Consider the following 16,333-nt stretch of genomic DNA (forward strand, 5'->3'; position numbering starts at 1 on the left):
TAATGCAACTTTTGGCATTTTTATAGGCTTATCTCCCTGGCTGTTTTATGTGCCGATAATTAGGGGGCTACTTTCCTTTTATTTGAAATGGCTTCCTTGAATAAACATTGTTCAGCATAATTCTCTAGTACCATCTACATCTGTTTCAGACTTTTTAACAGAACCTATTTTAATTATTCATTTATATTTTATTTAATATTTTTAATTATGTTATTGGCAATTCTAGCCAACGCAAAGACTGGTAGACTACAGGACCACAGCTACAGGTTATTTGCAGCGGGTTAGTCGCTGGGCATGAAAGAAAATGCGTGGGTCTCGTCCTTTCGACCTCATCGAGCCAGGCTTTTTAAACACAGCCGTGCATGACCCAACTACCTAAGGTACAGGTAACCACAGGAAAAGCAGCAAGACATGGAGCATGTGGAAGGTAAACTTGAAGAGAGAATAGGGAACGTGATAAAAAACGTAAGAATCCCAGCTATACCCAACTTAACATAATGACCGATGCGTGACTACAAGATGTTTCATGTGAAAATCCAATTCAGCGAACATGTGTCTTTAAGCTAGGACCGAATGTAAGAAACAACAGAAATCACTACGTATTGCTGTTCATGCCTAAAATATGTTATGACTGGAAGAAAAGTGAGACATGTCACTTGAAAGTCCGGATGACTGAATGTAAAGTGGATATTCATGAGCACGAAGTCCGAATGTTCCCCACGTGAAACGCGACTGCGAAATGTATTGCAGAAGGAAATGTAATGCTTCTTAACGTTTGCCGGCCGAAGTGGCCGTGCGGTTAAAGGCGCTGCAGTCTTGGACTGCAAGACCGCTACGGTCACAGGTTCGAATCCTGCCTCGGGCATGGATATTTTTTATGTCCTTAGGTTAGTTAGGTTTAACTATTTCTAAGTTCTAGGGGACTAATGACCTCAGAAGTTGAATCCCATAGTGCTCAGAGCCATTTGAACCATCTTAACGTTTAGAGCCGAGTAACTTGCAGTCACACAAATGAAGTGAAAATGTGCAGAGTTAGCTACTATTTCAGCATAAATCATTGCCCATTTCATTAGCACAAGACTAAGCAGATAAGGACTCTTGGCAGCAGGAAGAAGAGTGCATCTTTGCACTTTCCTGCCACTAGGCCTCGTGAAAACTAAACATAGCTTCCATATTAATTCTCTCGCATGACTCATCAACACAAAACGAACAGTTTACATCAGAGATGTACTACTCCAGTAGACAGATATGTGACTAAAGATCTCTGGGGCAGGCAAGTCCCTCTTACCGCGCGCACGAATGCGTGACATGAGAGTTTTTTTCGCGTAACTGCAGATGCCTATCAGTTGTGGATACTGACGCCAATATAAACAAACCATTACACCAGTGAAAGGGCGAAGAAAAGTATTACCGTCAGTGATCTGGTTGAATGTAGCTTCGTTTCCACCTCATCTCATTTAGATAGTTAGTAAAACCATAGAAGCCTGAGTCATAAATGAAAATGTAGTAAAAATTAAAATTTCCTACCGGAGATGATCTGGAGTTAGCATTTTCTATTCATCGGAAGCAGTCGTCTATACCACTACGCAGTCTGGGAGCGCCATCAGACCTAACTGAAACTTCCATTGTCATTTTTGTTTACATCTTTGATATCGAAAGACTGCTACGACAAGTTCTGCCATGGCCATGTGGGAATAGTACCGGATGGGCAACAAAGCTGTTGGGGCTACATGGCTCACCCTGTCGGAATAGGCATAGAGAAAATGATTTATATGCACTGAAATGAAAGGCATATACAGAAAAAAAAATCGTTGAAGATAGAATGACGTAAAAAGTATCACTGGAAAATTTTCAGATAAGCTCGATATATTCCCATGCAGCCCGACTGATTATCTCTGGTGGCAGTGGTCGTAAATCAATGGTGGAAATAACAGTAGCAATTGGACCCTAATGTTCAAAACAACTGATTGCCAAAGGCAGGAAGTCCGGCTCTATATCCCACCCTGGCAGAAATTTTCAATTGTCATTACATGTTCTTAATAGTGGAACTTCGGCACACCTAATGTGGTTGCACCTTATCATGTCACGAGATTTTAGTTTTCATTCAGATTGATGCAATTCAATGCATCTAACTCATTTCATAAATTGGAACTGTCCAGTGAATCACATATTCAGAGCATTGCTTCATCATCGAACCTTCGTTCCCGAGGAAGTCAAATTTGGACGAGGTGTCTATTCATGTTGTTGCCCACAAAGAGACTGGTTTCGGCCGGCCGGGGTGGTTGAACGGTTCTAGGCGCTACAGTCTGGAACCGCGCGACCGCTACGGTCGCAGGTTCGAATCCTGTCCCGGGCATGGATGTGTGTGCTGTCCTTAGGTTAGTTAGGTTTAAGTAGTTCCACGTTCTAGGGGACTGATGACCTCAGAAGTTAAGTCCCATAGTGCTCAGAGCCATTTGACTGGTTTCGAGGTTTTCATAAATAAGTTATGTGATATTACAACTACTATGAAATCATTTTTCCTTGAACCAATCTGCAATTCATGCTGTTCAGTTGCTGCTTTGCACTCATAATTGTAGAGAACGCTAGAAAAAAAAAATGAAAATTGGAATTTGGAGCTAGGACAAGGACGTGAGAGAGGAATGGAATGGTGTAGTGTTATTGGGTGATTCAGCAGCCTGATTCTGGAAAACCAGCCTGATCTTTTCCAACAAGGATTTTTAATGGTTACTCACCACCTGTACTCAACCATTATAAAATGGCTCTGAGCACTACGGGACTTAACATCTGAGGTCATCAGTCCCGTAGAACTACTTAAACCTAACTAACCTAAGGACATCACACACATACATGCCCGAGGCAGGATTCGAAACTGCGTCCATAGTGATTGCGTGGTTCCAGGCTGAAGCGCCTAAAACCGCTCGGCCACATTGGCCGGCCATTCATTATACCTAACGGTATTATCATATGATACCACAGACCATATCGGGAGATGGACATTGGTTCGCAAGCGTATTTTATCTGAATGTATGTTTAGAGAATAGAAGTGTTTGTATAAAAATCAGTCTACTCTTTGCAACTACTCCAAGGCAGTAACTAATATAACGCCCGGAATAGATATCTTTAAGGAAAACAAAATTTATATACAACGAAAGTCCTTGACAAACAAACTACGTATTCAACCTATGTCTGTACACAGAACAATGTATGCGTTAGTGATACACTTTTCACTGCACTTCATTTGGTGGTGCGGAGGGGAGGGGGATTCCAGAATTGAAAGGGTGCTAGGTCAAGCTGAATATTACCAAATATACTCCATAAGAAAATTTCCTTCTGTTGGGAAAACGAAGAAGTAACCATGTTCATGGAATATACGAGAACCACCTTTGAAAAATGATGACATCGTACCGTTTGCTTCTAGTGCACATAAACCTCAACAACTAATGCAAGAACGTAATTAAGCCACATTTCAAGAGGTGGAAAGAAAAATTAGTAAATAATATAGGGCAACTCACTGAAAAATATCTCTATGTTAAAAAAGACAACAAAAACCATTGAACTAATTGTCTTAATTGAATCAGCGGCAGACTGGATAGAGAGGAAAATATATGGAAGGAAGTTTCAATAAGGACTGGAATGCCTTTAGTCAATTAAATATAATTTTCAACTGCAAGCATTCAGTGCGACTGAAACGGAGAGTTATGATTTGTTGTTTATTTCTAATTTTGAATAATGACAGTGACACATGCCATCTGAACACAAAAACCATTAACAGAAAGTTTATGACCGAACGATGAAGCGATGCATGTTGGAAATTACTATAAGACATAGGGAAAGAAACAAACAACAAAAACACAAATGGGTCTGGAAAATGACTGGAGTGGAAGACGTTACTAGGCAGGAGATGTTATTGGGGGGACGGATGGTCTTGAACCTTGGAAATACACTACTGAATTGTAAAATATAAGAATAGAGACTATTGGAAGGCGAATAGACGACGCGTAAAACATTTGGGAGCAATGTGAATACTGTGATGAGCAAAATCGGGAAGACGTATACCTAACAATGGATTTCGAATATCTTCTTGGAGAAATATCAGCTGTCAAATGGGAGGATTATTTAAACCCCTTGGACGTCGTCTCTGCTTCTCTAGAGAGCTAACTGTACATTGATGGGGTTATACTAAATGACAACCATCATTTTCTGCATGTTTTAATTATTATGGAGGTAAAATTTTATATTTTATTGGTGCCTTTCAGCTATGTTTTCAAGTACTTCCTCCTCAACATGTTACCTAGATGAAACTATTTCTTTGAAGAAAAAAATTTTAAAACCGTTGAAACCATGGTCAAGGTGTTTAAATAAACCTTTCAATTTGCAATTATGGGCTGTTTACTAATTCCTTAAGAAGATATCATTCTACAGTTGCTGCTCCAGTCATGTCAAATTTTTTAAGATATCAAGTAACTAATGACAGTCATGTATCCCCACAATGGTAAAAACTGCATGATTTACTTTCGTGCTGTTAAATATTACTCAAGCCTAAACTAAATTCTACGTGAAAATCAGCGTAATGGGCGTGACTGAGGCGCGAGATGTGTATTTTATGGTAGTACAGTGGACACCGAGACTGTGTATAATTACGTGTGCTTTTGTGTACCATTTATGAGTGAAACTCATGCTTGTCAACACCTGAAAAGTGTAATCTACACACACGCACACACACACACACATACACACACACACAGAGAGAGAGAGAGAGAGAGAGAGAGAAACATTTCTGAACACCAGTTTCTATGCACGGAACAGGATAATAACTTTTGTCATTTACGTTTCTCACTGTCTGTGGTAGGAAGGTCAAGGATATGGAATAAATCCAATTTTACTTTGCGAAAAAAGATCAGTGCGATCATTGGGTGGTAATGCACAAGACAGGCAGTCATACAAATCACTACTGAATACATATAACTGCTAATCCTCTTGTGAATCACAATGCGACTGGATAGACCATGAGAAAATTTTACGAGACTATGAAAAAAATTGATCACACAATGAAAGGAAAGTCGGCTGCCAACATTACAAACTTATTCTCGTTTCAAGTGAAGATGGAAGAGTGATTTCACTACAATAAAATCGCGACTACGATGGAAGTCGATCAACCAAATTGAGAAGAAAGTAGATTACAGAAATATTCTATGATGAAGCTGGCCGTGCTACTGTTACCAATATCGTCTTCACATTGAGACAAATGCACAAAAAACTATGAATCAACATTCCCAGAAGTGATCTCTTTATTCTAGCCGCATCCATTTAAGGGCAAAAGAGATCCAGAAACACCACGAAATTAGAGAACAGAAAAATAAGATATGGAGAACGTGACTCGTTCATGGCAAAATATTACAAAATAGAAATGTTCCAGAAAAGACCGGAGAATATAACATATTCTACACGAAAGCTGACCATGAGCTGAATTACAATCATACCACGTAAATAATAAGTGCGTCTTCAAGTACCAGAAAAATTAATTTCGTCAGTAGTTGTAAATCGTTCCTATACACGCAAAGTTAATATTTTTGTATGGGTTATGTATTCAACAGGTAGCGTAATCATGACGTGCTTTAATATCAAACTTTGAAAAGTGCTGAATTTACTAAAGAAACTTTCTCTTTTGAAAGGAACTCAAAACTAGTTTAAACAACATACATATGTTCTCAGATGGCTTTGCTGGCAGCTGGAATGCAAGTATTATGTTCTTACGAAGAGCCCACCTTTCTTCCCTCAGTTTGTTATGATATCTTAAACTACTCTAATCGACAATAAATTTCAGATAGATTTGACAGTTATTGACGCACAAAACTCCAGTTTTAATCTGCAACGAGAATTCTTGGGTGGAGCTCACAGACTATCCCAAAGGAAGACAGTCAGGTAAATGCTACATGGGAAAGTCAGTGACCAGAAAGTGTTAAGTGGTGGACTGGAAGAAGAATTATTATAAGTTTGGTTTCTCGCGAGAGTGTTGAGGTATCATATGCAGTACACATTTCAATGAACCTTTGATTCTGGAACGGAGTTAACGCAGTCCTAAACTTCACTGGAAATTAAAACTTTAGGAAGGACAAACACGCGAAACCGATTCTTTGACTGTTGCCAACAGTACTCTCATTGAATAAGGTACCCAGACACAACTCACAACCCGTCCTCGCAGTTCCATAACTGTCAGTAGCTTGCCCTATTTGTCAAACTTCATAGTAGTTCTCCTGCATTTGTCTCGAGATTAGCATTCCTGGAAAAAAAGGCACAGCGGAGAGATAGTATAGGCACAAACTTGTTGGCCGTTATTTTAAGGATACAAAACTCACACCTGCAAGATATCAGCTGCAGCAATCTATCATGTTCGAAAATTTGGGTCATAATTCTGATACTAATGAGTTGTGAACTCCTGAAAGTACGACATTTAAGCTTTAGAGCGCACAAATTGTTTGTAACTCGCTACGCTCGATTGCAAACACCTAAGGGCAGAACGCGAAGTACTCTACAGCGGAGAGACAAATAGCAACTTCCTATTCGCAGGATTTTAAAGACGATGGAAGGTGGAAGGTGGACACATCCGCCCAACGTGACTTGAAATTTTATTTGAGAACACGCGTTACTCTACACCAAAATTAGTAAGTGATATGACTGTGCATTACGTCAATCTCACGCACTGTATACTGAATATTATTTTAACATTATTGTTGTATTTATATTTTACAAACATAAGTAAGGACTCAAAATTAAAATTAATTATCTGAAGCAACTTAACAATTATCAATTATTATAAACTAAAGGGTAATGATTTTCAATTTACAGTTCAATCATGCCAATCACAGTGAAGGACAGGGCATCTCCCCCAAATGCAGCTAACTTTAACAGTAGCAGATTTAAAAACCAATTAAAATTACACAGAACAGCGATCTTAACAACTAAATAACGCTACGCTACTTCTTTAATGACACAGTATTTGTTTCATTCATTTAGACCGCATTTCTGAATCACGATTAGAACTGTTGATATTTTAAAAATGTCGGTAATCTGATACATCGATGTATCAAAAGAAAATCATTACGATCCCTCGATATACCGGCAGAAAGGCATCGATAAATCTGAGGGGAAAAATATCGACGTATTGATCTATAAAAATATCGGCTGCACATTGTAGACCGCTACGGTCGCAGGTTCGAATCCTGCCTCGGGCATGGCTGTGTGTGATGTGCTTAGGTTAGTTAGGTTTAAGTAGTTCTAAGTTCTAGGGGACTGATGACCTCAGATGTTAAGTCCCATAATGCTCAGAGCCATTTGAACCATTTTTTTGCACATTGTAAGTATACAGCTGGTTTTGGACTTGTATATTTATGTACTGACTGATTATTAGAATATGTTAAGTACATCAACAAGGTAACAGCCTTCCTATCCCCCTTAGAGGAAGAACTGAAAAAAAAAACACATAATTCGGACGTCTGGAAGGTAATAACGGGACTTTGTGCAGATGAATAGTTTGTATTACAATAATTTTTTGCTTAACAGTTGTGTTGTTAGGTAACAGCTGAGTACATGGTGCGCTGTATGCAGTATTTCATTCCAGTTAATTCTCATATTTTTCTTTCTTAATTTGTCATTGACTACATTTCAAAATAAACATTTTTTCAGGATGCTGTAAGAAAATTGCCCGCCAAGGCTAAACGCTACAATTTCTTTTGGTAGCGATGAGCACCGATTACTTCAGCATTTTGCAAGCTTGGGTGGCCGAGTGGTTCTAGGCGCTACAATCTGGAACCGCGCGACCGCTATTGTCGTAGGTTCGAATTCTGCCTGGGGCATGGATGTGTGTGATGTCCTTAGGTTAGTTAGGTTTAAGTAGTTCTAAGTTCTAGGGGACTGATGACCATAGACGTTAAGTCCCATAGTGCTCAGAGCTATTTTTTGAACTTAAACATTTTCTCTGAAACGTCTCCACCCGCATCAAAGATCAATCTCGTCAATTAGAGTTTTGTTCATTATTTCCAGCAACTGTTTTAGAAGAATGCCGATATGAAGAAACAGCACACTAGTTACGTTAAAACTAGTTACTCAGCGCAACTAGTGTGCTATTTTTTCACATCTAAAATCTTATTACTCAATTCACTTCGCCACACCGCTGTGCAATCGGAAATTATCTTTTGTGTCATTTATACTTGCTTCACACAATCAAGGAGAAAGACGGGTCGTGATGAAAGCTCAAAAAGTAGTATGAATCCTTTGTGTAGTGAAAGTAGAATTATGTTCTAGTACAATTTCAAAGGAACGGTTTCAATATTTACCGAAAATTGCGAAAAAGATACATAATGTGAAATAGAAAAATCGGCACGCGATGTCGTCATGTTGATATGGATATACTGGAGTAGGAAATGTCTTCGGTATATGTCGATATTTCCTGGAGGATATATCGATTTACTGTAAGTCGGTGTTTTATCAACAGCCCTAATCAAAACATAAAAATATTTAAAGAAAAGAACTCTGTGGCATCAGCAACAAATTAGCAACCAAGCTCTTTGACACAGTGAACAAACCATGTTATCAAAGGGAAAACAGTATTTCACAGACCTAGTAGTTAGTCACTCCACAATACAGTACTTCGAGCTCGGGTGTTAGGTGACCGCAGTGGGGTGGAGCAAGTGATAAAGAACAGGTGCACGCAAAAGTTTGAAAGCTGTACTTTCAGAATGTCCCAATTGCGTGTTAGTAAAATAATGGCCCAGATTTGCTCACGGAATCGATTTTTTGGGCTGATATTTTGCAAGTATGCTTCTTTATTCTTAAAATACGAAGTGAGGTTTGCGACATTTCGTTTTCAGACATGGCAAAAGTAGAGTACATCTTTGAGTTGAATGGAGGTGAATTTTTGTGGAATAGCACAGAATCTCACGTAGCACACCATAATGTCTCACATCAGAAGATGTGAAATGCACAACCAACGAGGTTCGTGGGCTTTGGAGACACCAACACCGTGTTGTAAACGTCCGTAAGGAACATTGAATACAGGAAAGTATCTTGTAATGGTTGTATGTCGCAGGGGACTTCACGAGGCACCAGAGAAGCAGGTCTGACATTGCTCTTGAGTATGGAAACAACAAAGTAACAAAAATTAAAACAAATTAGTATAATTTATCAACCTAGAAAAGCATTCGACAGTGCAAAATGGTGCAAGATGCCCGAAATACTACAGGAAAAGTGTAAGCTGTAGAGCAAGACGGATAATATACAAAACTTATAAGAACCATAAGAACGATAATAATGAAGAGCAGAAATGAAATATACAAATAGATAAAGGTTTAAGGCAACTATGCAGTCTTTCTCCGCAACTCATCAATTATTTGATCGGAAAAGCATGGACAGAAATGAAATATATAGTGGTGAGTGGGATTGAAATTCAAGAAGGAATATCGATGATAATATTCAGTGATAACATTGCTACCTTCAGTGAAAGCGAGGAAGAATTGACATATCTAACTGAATGGTGTACTGATTACAGAATATCTACAGAATAGAGTAAGGGAAGTGATAAATTTCACTCAAAATTGAGGACTTCGATATAAACGAATTGAAGGAATTCTGATACCTTGGGAGCAAAGTAACTTATAACGCATGAAGCAAGAACGACATAAAAGGCAGATTGACTCTGAGAAAGATGGCATTCTTGGGCAGAAGAAGTGTACTAGTAGCAAACGTTGGACTTAATTTGTGGAAGAAAGTTCTAAGAACCTCTGAACCACAACGTTGTATGAGACGTAGGCATGGAGTATGGCAGAACTGGAAAAAGACATTGAAATATAGTGCCTTAGAATCATGTTGAAGGCTAGGTAGACTGATAAGAAATGAGAAGGTTCCCCGCAAATTCAGTGACCTAACACCAAATAATCAGAGGATAATTAATATTGTACCAAATGGAGCTGTATAGGGTAAAACCTGTAGAGAAAGACAGCGTTTGGTTTACGAACATGTCCAACAGGCTCTTGAATGAGTAAGTCTGCTCTGAGACTACGAGGTTGCCAGGTTGTGATGAGACACATTAAGACAGTCGGAGGACTGATGACCAAATAAAAATAACTTCTCATTTGTGGATAGTAAGACAGTTATAGTCATTAAAAGATGAAGTTGGCTGCTCATATGTACGATAATACTTTACCTAATATAAATAAAAGATCATTTACGATTGCGATTTAGAGGATGTTCCGTAAGTCGTTTCTGTTGACTCAAGATGTGGTGTCACCGCCAGACACCACAATTGCTAGGTGGTAGCCTTTAAATCGGCCGCGGTCCGATAGTATACGTCGGACCCGCGTGTCGCCACTATCGGTGATTGCAGACCGAGCGCCGCCACACGGCAGGTCTAGAGAGACTTCCTACCACTCGCCCAGTTGTACAACCGACTTTGCTAGCGATGGTTCACTGACTTCTACGCTCTCAATTGCCGAGACGATAGTTAGCATATCCTTCAGCTACGTCATTTGCTACGACCTAGCAAGGCGCCAGTATCCGTACTTTTGATATTGTGAATCATGTACCATAAAGAGCGACGTTCGTCATTAATAGATTAAAGTTAAGTATTCCACCAGCTACGTCCGTTTTCCTCAATTCTAATTCCCTTGCCATGTTCCAGACCTCACGCCAGCCTGCGTGAGCTAAAACGCGTGCATTTCGGCCTCCTTTAGTAACACGGTGTTGGCTCTCCTGGGAACCACAACACAAGAAACACTACATTGTGTTATTTGGACTCTCATTCATTCGCAGTTCAGTCTAAGTTATCAAATGTTCTTGGTGTACTTTAATCTAAACATTTATCATTATAACCATTTTAACTAACAAACGGATTACCAAAACAAAACAAAAATTGTGTCGAATAATTGAGGGTTTGTATGTAGGAGGTTGTTTCTCTGTCTGCTTAAACAGTAAGAATACATTGTTACGTTACTGATAGAGAGAGAAGCTATCCTGTTTGTGGCAGGTTTTAGTACTGGAGATTTCTTACGAAGGATCGATGGGCGTATCTTAAGAACACATGTGACAAACAAATGCCTCTATCTAGAACTAAAATTTTCGAGAAAGCATTATTCTAAGCGCTTCCTTTTACAACTACAGTCCAATATCAAAATGGAATATTACTAAGCTACTATCTCGGAACCCAGGATTCAGTACCAACAGAAGGTTGTCTAACTGCTGCCAGGGGCAACCAAAATTTTATTGTCATTATTATTAATTATTATCAACTGAATTTAGAAATTTAAACTGCTGCAATAACCTACTTAGTTTGGGTACAATCTTAAGTCAAAAGTTTACCTAGGTAAGCTCGGTAATACAGTTAAAAACTGTATGTTTTTCTTGAGTCATGCAAGTGACTCCTTGCATACACCAATCAGCCAAAACATTATGACCCCTGTTTAACAGCGTATTGTTAGACTTTTCAAATGCACTACAACAGAGATTCGGCTTGACACGGATTGTACAGGTCAATGACAAGATTCCAGAAGTATGCGGCACCAGACGTCTACGCAGAGGCCAAGCAGTTCCTGCAAATTACAGGATCGTAGTTTACGGGCACACAGGTGGTGCACGATCAGGCACGTCACTGGCCAAGACATCAATGTGAGTTCAGTGTACTGCCCATCAAACCACTGTAGCACGATTTTGGTCTTGCAGCACGGACAGTTATCCTCCTGGAAGGTCTTACTTACGTAGGGTGACTTAAGGCATGAAGCGATGCAGGTGGTCCTCAATAATATACACGTATTTCACTGGTACCTTGATGACTTCGATTACCATCGCAGATCCCAAGGAAGCACAACTCAGTGTACCTCACTGCATAATCCTGCCCTCAACGGCCTGCGCCTGTTGCGCGGTGCATGTTTCGTGCAGCCATTCGCCTGGATGACGGCGTGCTAGAACCCAACCATCGGCCTAGTATAACAAGAAATGCGAGTCATCGAACCATGGTGAAAACTCAGTGATGCTATGCCAACTGCAATCGCAACTAATGACATCACTGGGTCAACCCAGGGACACTTATGGGTCGTGTGATGTACAGCTCCATATGCAACAATGACCTTAGCGCGGAGTGCAGCGAAACACTTGTGCGTGCACCAGCATTGTGCTCTGTCGTCAGATCGGCTACAGATAGCTGCTTACCCTGGATTACACAGAGGAGAATCTTCTGTCCTCTACGTTTTGTGATGAGACGTTGTCGTCTAATACCATACGGCCTACTCGTTGTTTCACCATTCTGCAACCATTTTTCATAGGTGCTCACGACAGTATTACGTCAACAGGTGACCAGCTTCTCCGTTTCAGAGTTTATTTTTTCCAGCTGCAGCGCTACAGCAATGTACCCTTTATCAAAACCATTTATATCAGTGGATTTCTGCAGTTGAAGCCCGTATCTTTGCTATAATGACTGCCCATTCGTATCTCTTCTGCTTACATTTTTTCCTTGTGGCGTCACATGCACACAACACGATCAGGAGCATTCACTCTCGCGGGGGCGATGGTCATAATGTTTTGGTTCATTCGTTTACACCTGATTCTATTCATCCATTATTTGCGAATGATAGCACTTTGCCACTCCCAGCAAACTGTACATATTTGCCTTGCTGACAGATTCCACCCCCCCCCCCCTTCCCGACCGCATCTCGTGGTCGTGAGGTAGCGTTCTCGATTCTCATGCCCGGGTTCTATTCCCGGCGGGGTCAGGGATTTTCTCTGCCTCGTGATGGCTGGGTGTTGTGTGATGTCCTTAGGTTAGTTAGGTTTACGTAGTTCTAAGTTCTAGGGGACTGATGACCACCGATGTTAAGTCCCATAGTGCTCAGAGTCATTTGAACCATTTTTGAAGCCCCCCTCCTCCTCCTCTCCCCCTCCACACAAAATGATGAAAGAAAAAAAAAGTATGACTTACTGACATTTCTCTTTCCAAGCAATAAAACTTCAGCATCAGTCTAAAGAAAGGGAGCTGGCAGATACCTCCGAGGTCTCTCACAAAACCTCAACGAAATCTTCAATTTAATAGTGAATGTACCAGCGAAAAATTATATAATTGTACAATACGAGATATGACGTCATAGGCTTTTAAATGTGTGGAAAACTAGCTTCTACTTAAAATGACGCGCAGCAGATCTTCAGCATAAGGTATGGTGTTTCAACTTATTACTTCCTTACTATCCAGTTTATTAGGAACACAGTTTGAAGACTATACATCGCTGAATGGACCTGTAAAATGATGTCTTTACACGACACATACTTCAGGAGATATGACGTCATAAAGATTGAGACGCAAGATAAACTAGCTTTTGCTTAAAATGAAGCGCAGATTACCCAGAATCTATTTGTCCATTGTTTAATAACGGGAACAATTTGCGGCATCCGACAACGTTAAGCACTGTGTGTCGTGTGTGTATTGTATATTGAACCGGAAAACTAGAAACGACGGAGAGACTTCGTCCCACCGCAGCCCTCAGAGACTCGCAACCCCAAAACAGGCCACAGCAGTCCACCCACCCCGCCACCGCCCCACGCCGTACCCATTGTTATTGTGCTGTTCGGTCCCCCAGGAACGTCTCATACCAGACGAGTGTAACCCCAAATGTTTTCGTGGTAGAATAATTACGGTGTACTCGGACGCGGAGATAGTGTTTGCGCAGCAATTGCCGACATAGCGTACCTGAGGCGGAATAAGGGGAACCAGCCTGCATTTGCCGAGGCAGATGGAAAACTGCCTACAAACCATCCCGAGGCTGGCAGGCACACCGGACCTCGACACTAATCCGCTGGGTGGATACGTGCCGGGGAAGGAACGTTTCCCGCCCGAGGATCAGCGCCATAGACCGCGCGGCTAGCTGGGCGGGCACGTTAAGCATAATTTCTAGGGAGTTCCGTCTCTGAACGGCCTGCATTTTTAGCATTTTCTTTCCCGTCATATTATGACTGGTCTCTAAAGCAGAGGTCGCTCAACATCTGTACAAACAGTTACGGTTCTTAGTCAAAGCATTTCTCAGAAAATAGACATTTACTATATTGTGATGTTAATGACACTATTTAAGTGACGTACCATTTTCTTTGGCACCACTGTCTGCTTATCTCAGAAAACAGCCTGTCTACAGCAACATCCAGGAAAGTAAGTTATGCCTCCAATTTCGTCTTCTTATTCTGATCTGCGAAAAATACACAATATTTCTTTTATTATGAGGAATATATTTAAAAATCTAGTTCAACAGTCATCATTATATTTTTGCATTTTCTGCAAATACAAGACAAGGGAGGTGGAGACAGTCTAACGACAGGTGCCAAGTTTGGTGCCGGCCGCTGTGGCCCAGTGGTTCTAGGCTCTTCAGTTCGGAACCGCGCTGCTGCTATCGTCACAGGTTTGAATCCTGCCTCTGGGATGGATGTGTGTTATATCCGTAGGTCAGTTAGGTCTAAGTATCTGTAAGTATAGGGACTGATGACCTCAGATGTTAAGTCCTATAGTGCTTAGAGCCATTTGAACCACTGAACCAAGTTGGTGAATTTAGATTCAGTAATTTAGGAGAGAGGTGTACCTGACTGATATAAAATTCCGGTAAATGGCAAAAGAAATTTCGCGAACTTATTAGCTTACCACTATGCAGTTTCGGAACATTAGAATTACATTTTTCTGTTGGTCAACTGTTTCTTTATTCTCCATACTCTTTCTCTTTATTCTTTTATTTATCTCAGCCTCCTTGACAGCAATTTCTGCAACTCTCTACGGTTCTGTTACTTGCATCCGATCAAAAACAGTTAGAGCTGAAACCACATACCTTTCGGTCTTACATTAATCTTAGAAATTGCACCATCATTCAAAGTCAGTAATGCATCCGTTACACTTGTATTTAGCACTGTCAGCAGGACAAATACGGTTTTCGGTATCCGCTCTCCTATGCAGCTGTTGAAGATTTAGTTGAGATTTTGTGATAGACCTCGGAGATATCTCCTAACATGATTCTTATCTGCCAGCTCCCTTTCTTTAGGCTTAATTACCTCCATACCAGCAAGACACGCTTGTGGGTGTATATGTGTCGTTACACGCACTCGCAGTACAGTGACTATTCAACCTAATTATATTTATTATTCGACTTTGCTTTGAAGTTGTCGCCTCGAAAGCTCCGCTTATTTCCTTTCTATCGAAAGTTGAAACACAGAAAACACAGTCACTGAAATAGAACGACACAGCAGTAACTTCGAAACACACGTATTTAAAATTACGAAAGCAAGAAGTAAATAAATATACGTATAAGATCTTTGGTAACAGCTGCGACACAGCTTTCCAGATACTCCTGGACTTGTACTCTGGTAGACAAAGCCTTCTACACTACATACGTATTTACGATTCATATGTAAAAGCTGAAAAAAGTAGGGAAAAGAAGACTACACTACGACTAATCTGTCATTTGTCGGGAATGCTCGTAATGACTTACTAAATTAGTGGACAAATCGTTATCGTCGTTCCTGGTCAGTACCATCCGTCGGCGGACTGCAGTATTATTTGAAGAATTATTAAGGCTACCGTACACTGTCGGAGCTGATAGTTTAATCTGGAAAAGTAATACAGCAATGGCAGACTTCATTGTGAAAGTGGAAGGCAATTTAAATTAAAATTTAAGCGTGGTTGGATCTAGCCATTGTTAGGAACTTTTTTTACTTACGAACTCTGTATAAGGAAGTGTTATGTTCTGTTACGGAAAGCGGTAAATGTTAGATTTAAGAAACATGGACCAGTTCCATAGGATTCGTATTATCTCTCTTAACCATCCGTCATACATTTCAGATCGCAAATAATACTTTTTCAGTTAACAGTGTACTGAATGTAACTGGAGGGATGTTGCACGCTCCCGTTCATATAACCAATGATAAAGTGCGTTACGCAATTAGAAACGGTTCCAATTAATTTCCTCATCCAGAACGAATGGGTTCTTGAAGAGTTACAGGGCGCAGAGTTTAATGTAGTAAAGTTGTCACTGTAGCGCCAGCAACAGATGTTACCAATTCCTTAAGAATCTCCAAGGGGTTCCGCACCAAGTAACTTTGCTGGTTTCTTCCTTCCCTTTCCGCCGTAGCTGCGAAGGCGTTCTAGCGAGGACAGAATTTAACTACTTGTTTAATGGAATGGTTACTCGTAATTAGATGTGCGGCGCGCGCCAGGTTCCGCTTCGTGGGCCTAACAACGCAATTTAAGTTGCCGCGACCATACCGGTGTCGCTTGCAACTTCCCCACTTGCGCTCCGCCCGGCCTCTGGCCGTAAACGAGCTG

The sequence above is a fragment of the Schistocerca gregaria genome, chromosome 3 (assembly GCF_023897955.1).
Source record: "Schistocerca gregaria isolate iqSchGreg1 chromosome 3, iqSchGreg1.2, whole genome shotgun sequence".
NCBI classification, from domain to species: domain Eukaryota; kingdom Metazoa; phylum Arthropoda; class Insecta; order Orthoptera; family Acrididae; genus Schistocerca; species Schistocerca gregaria.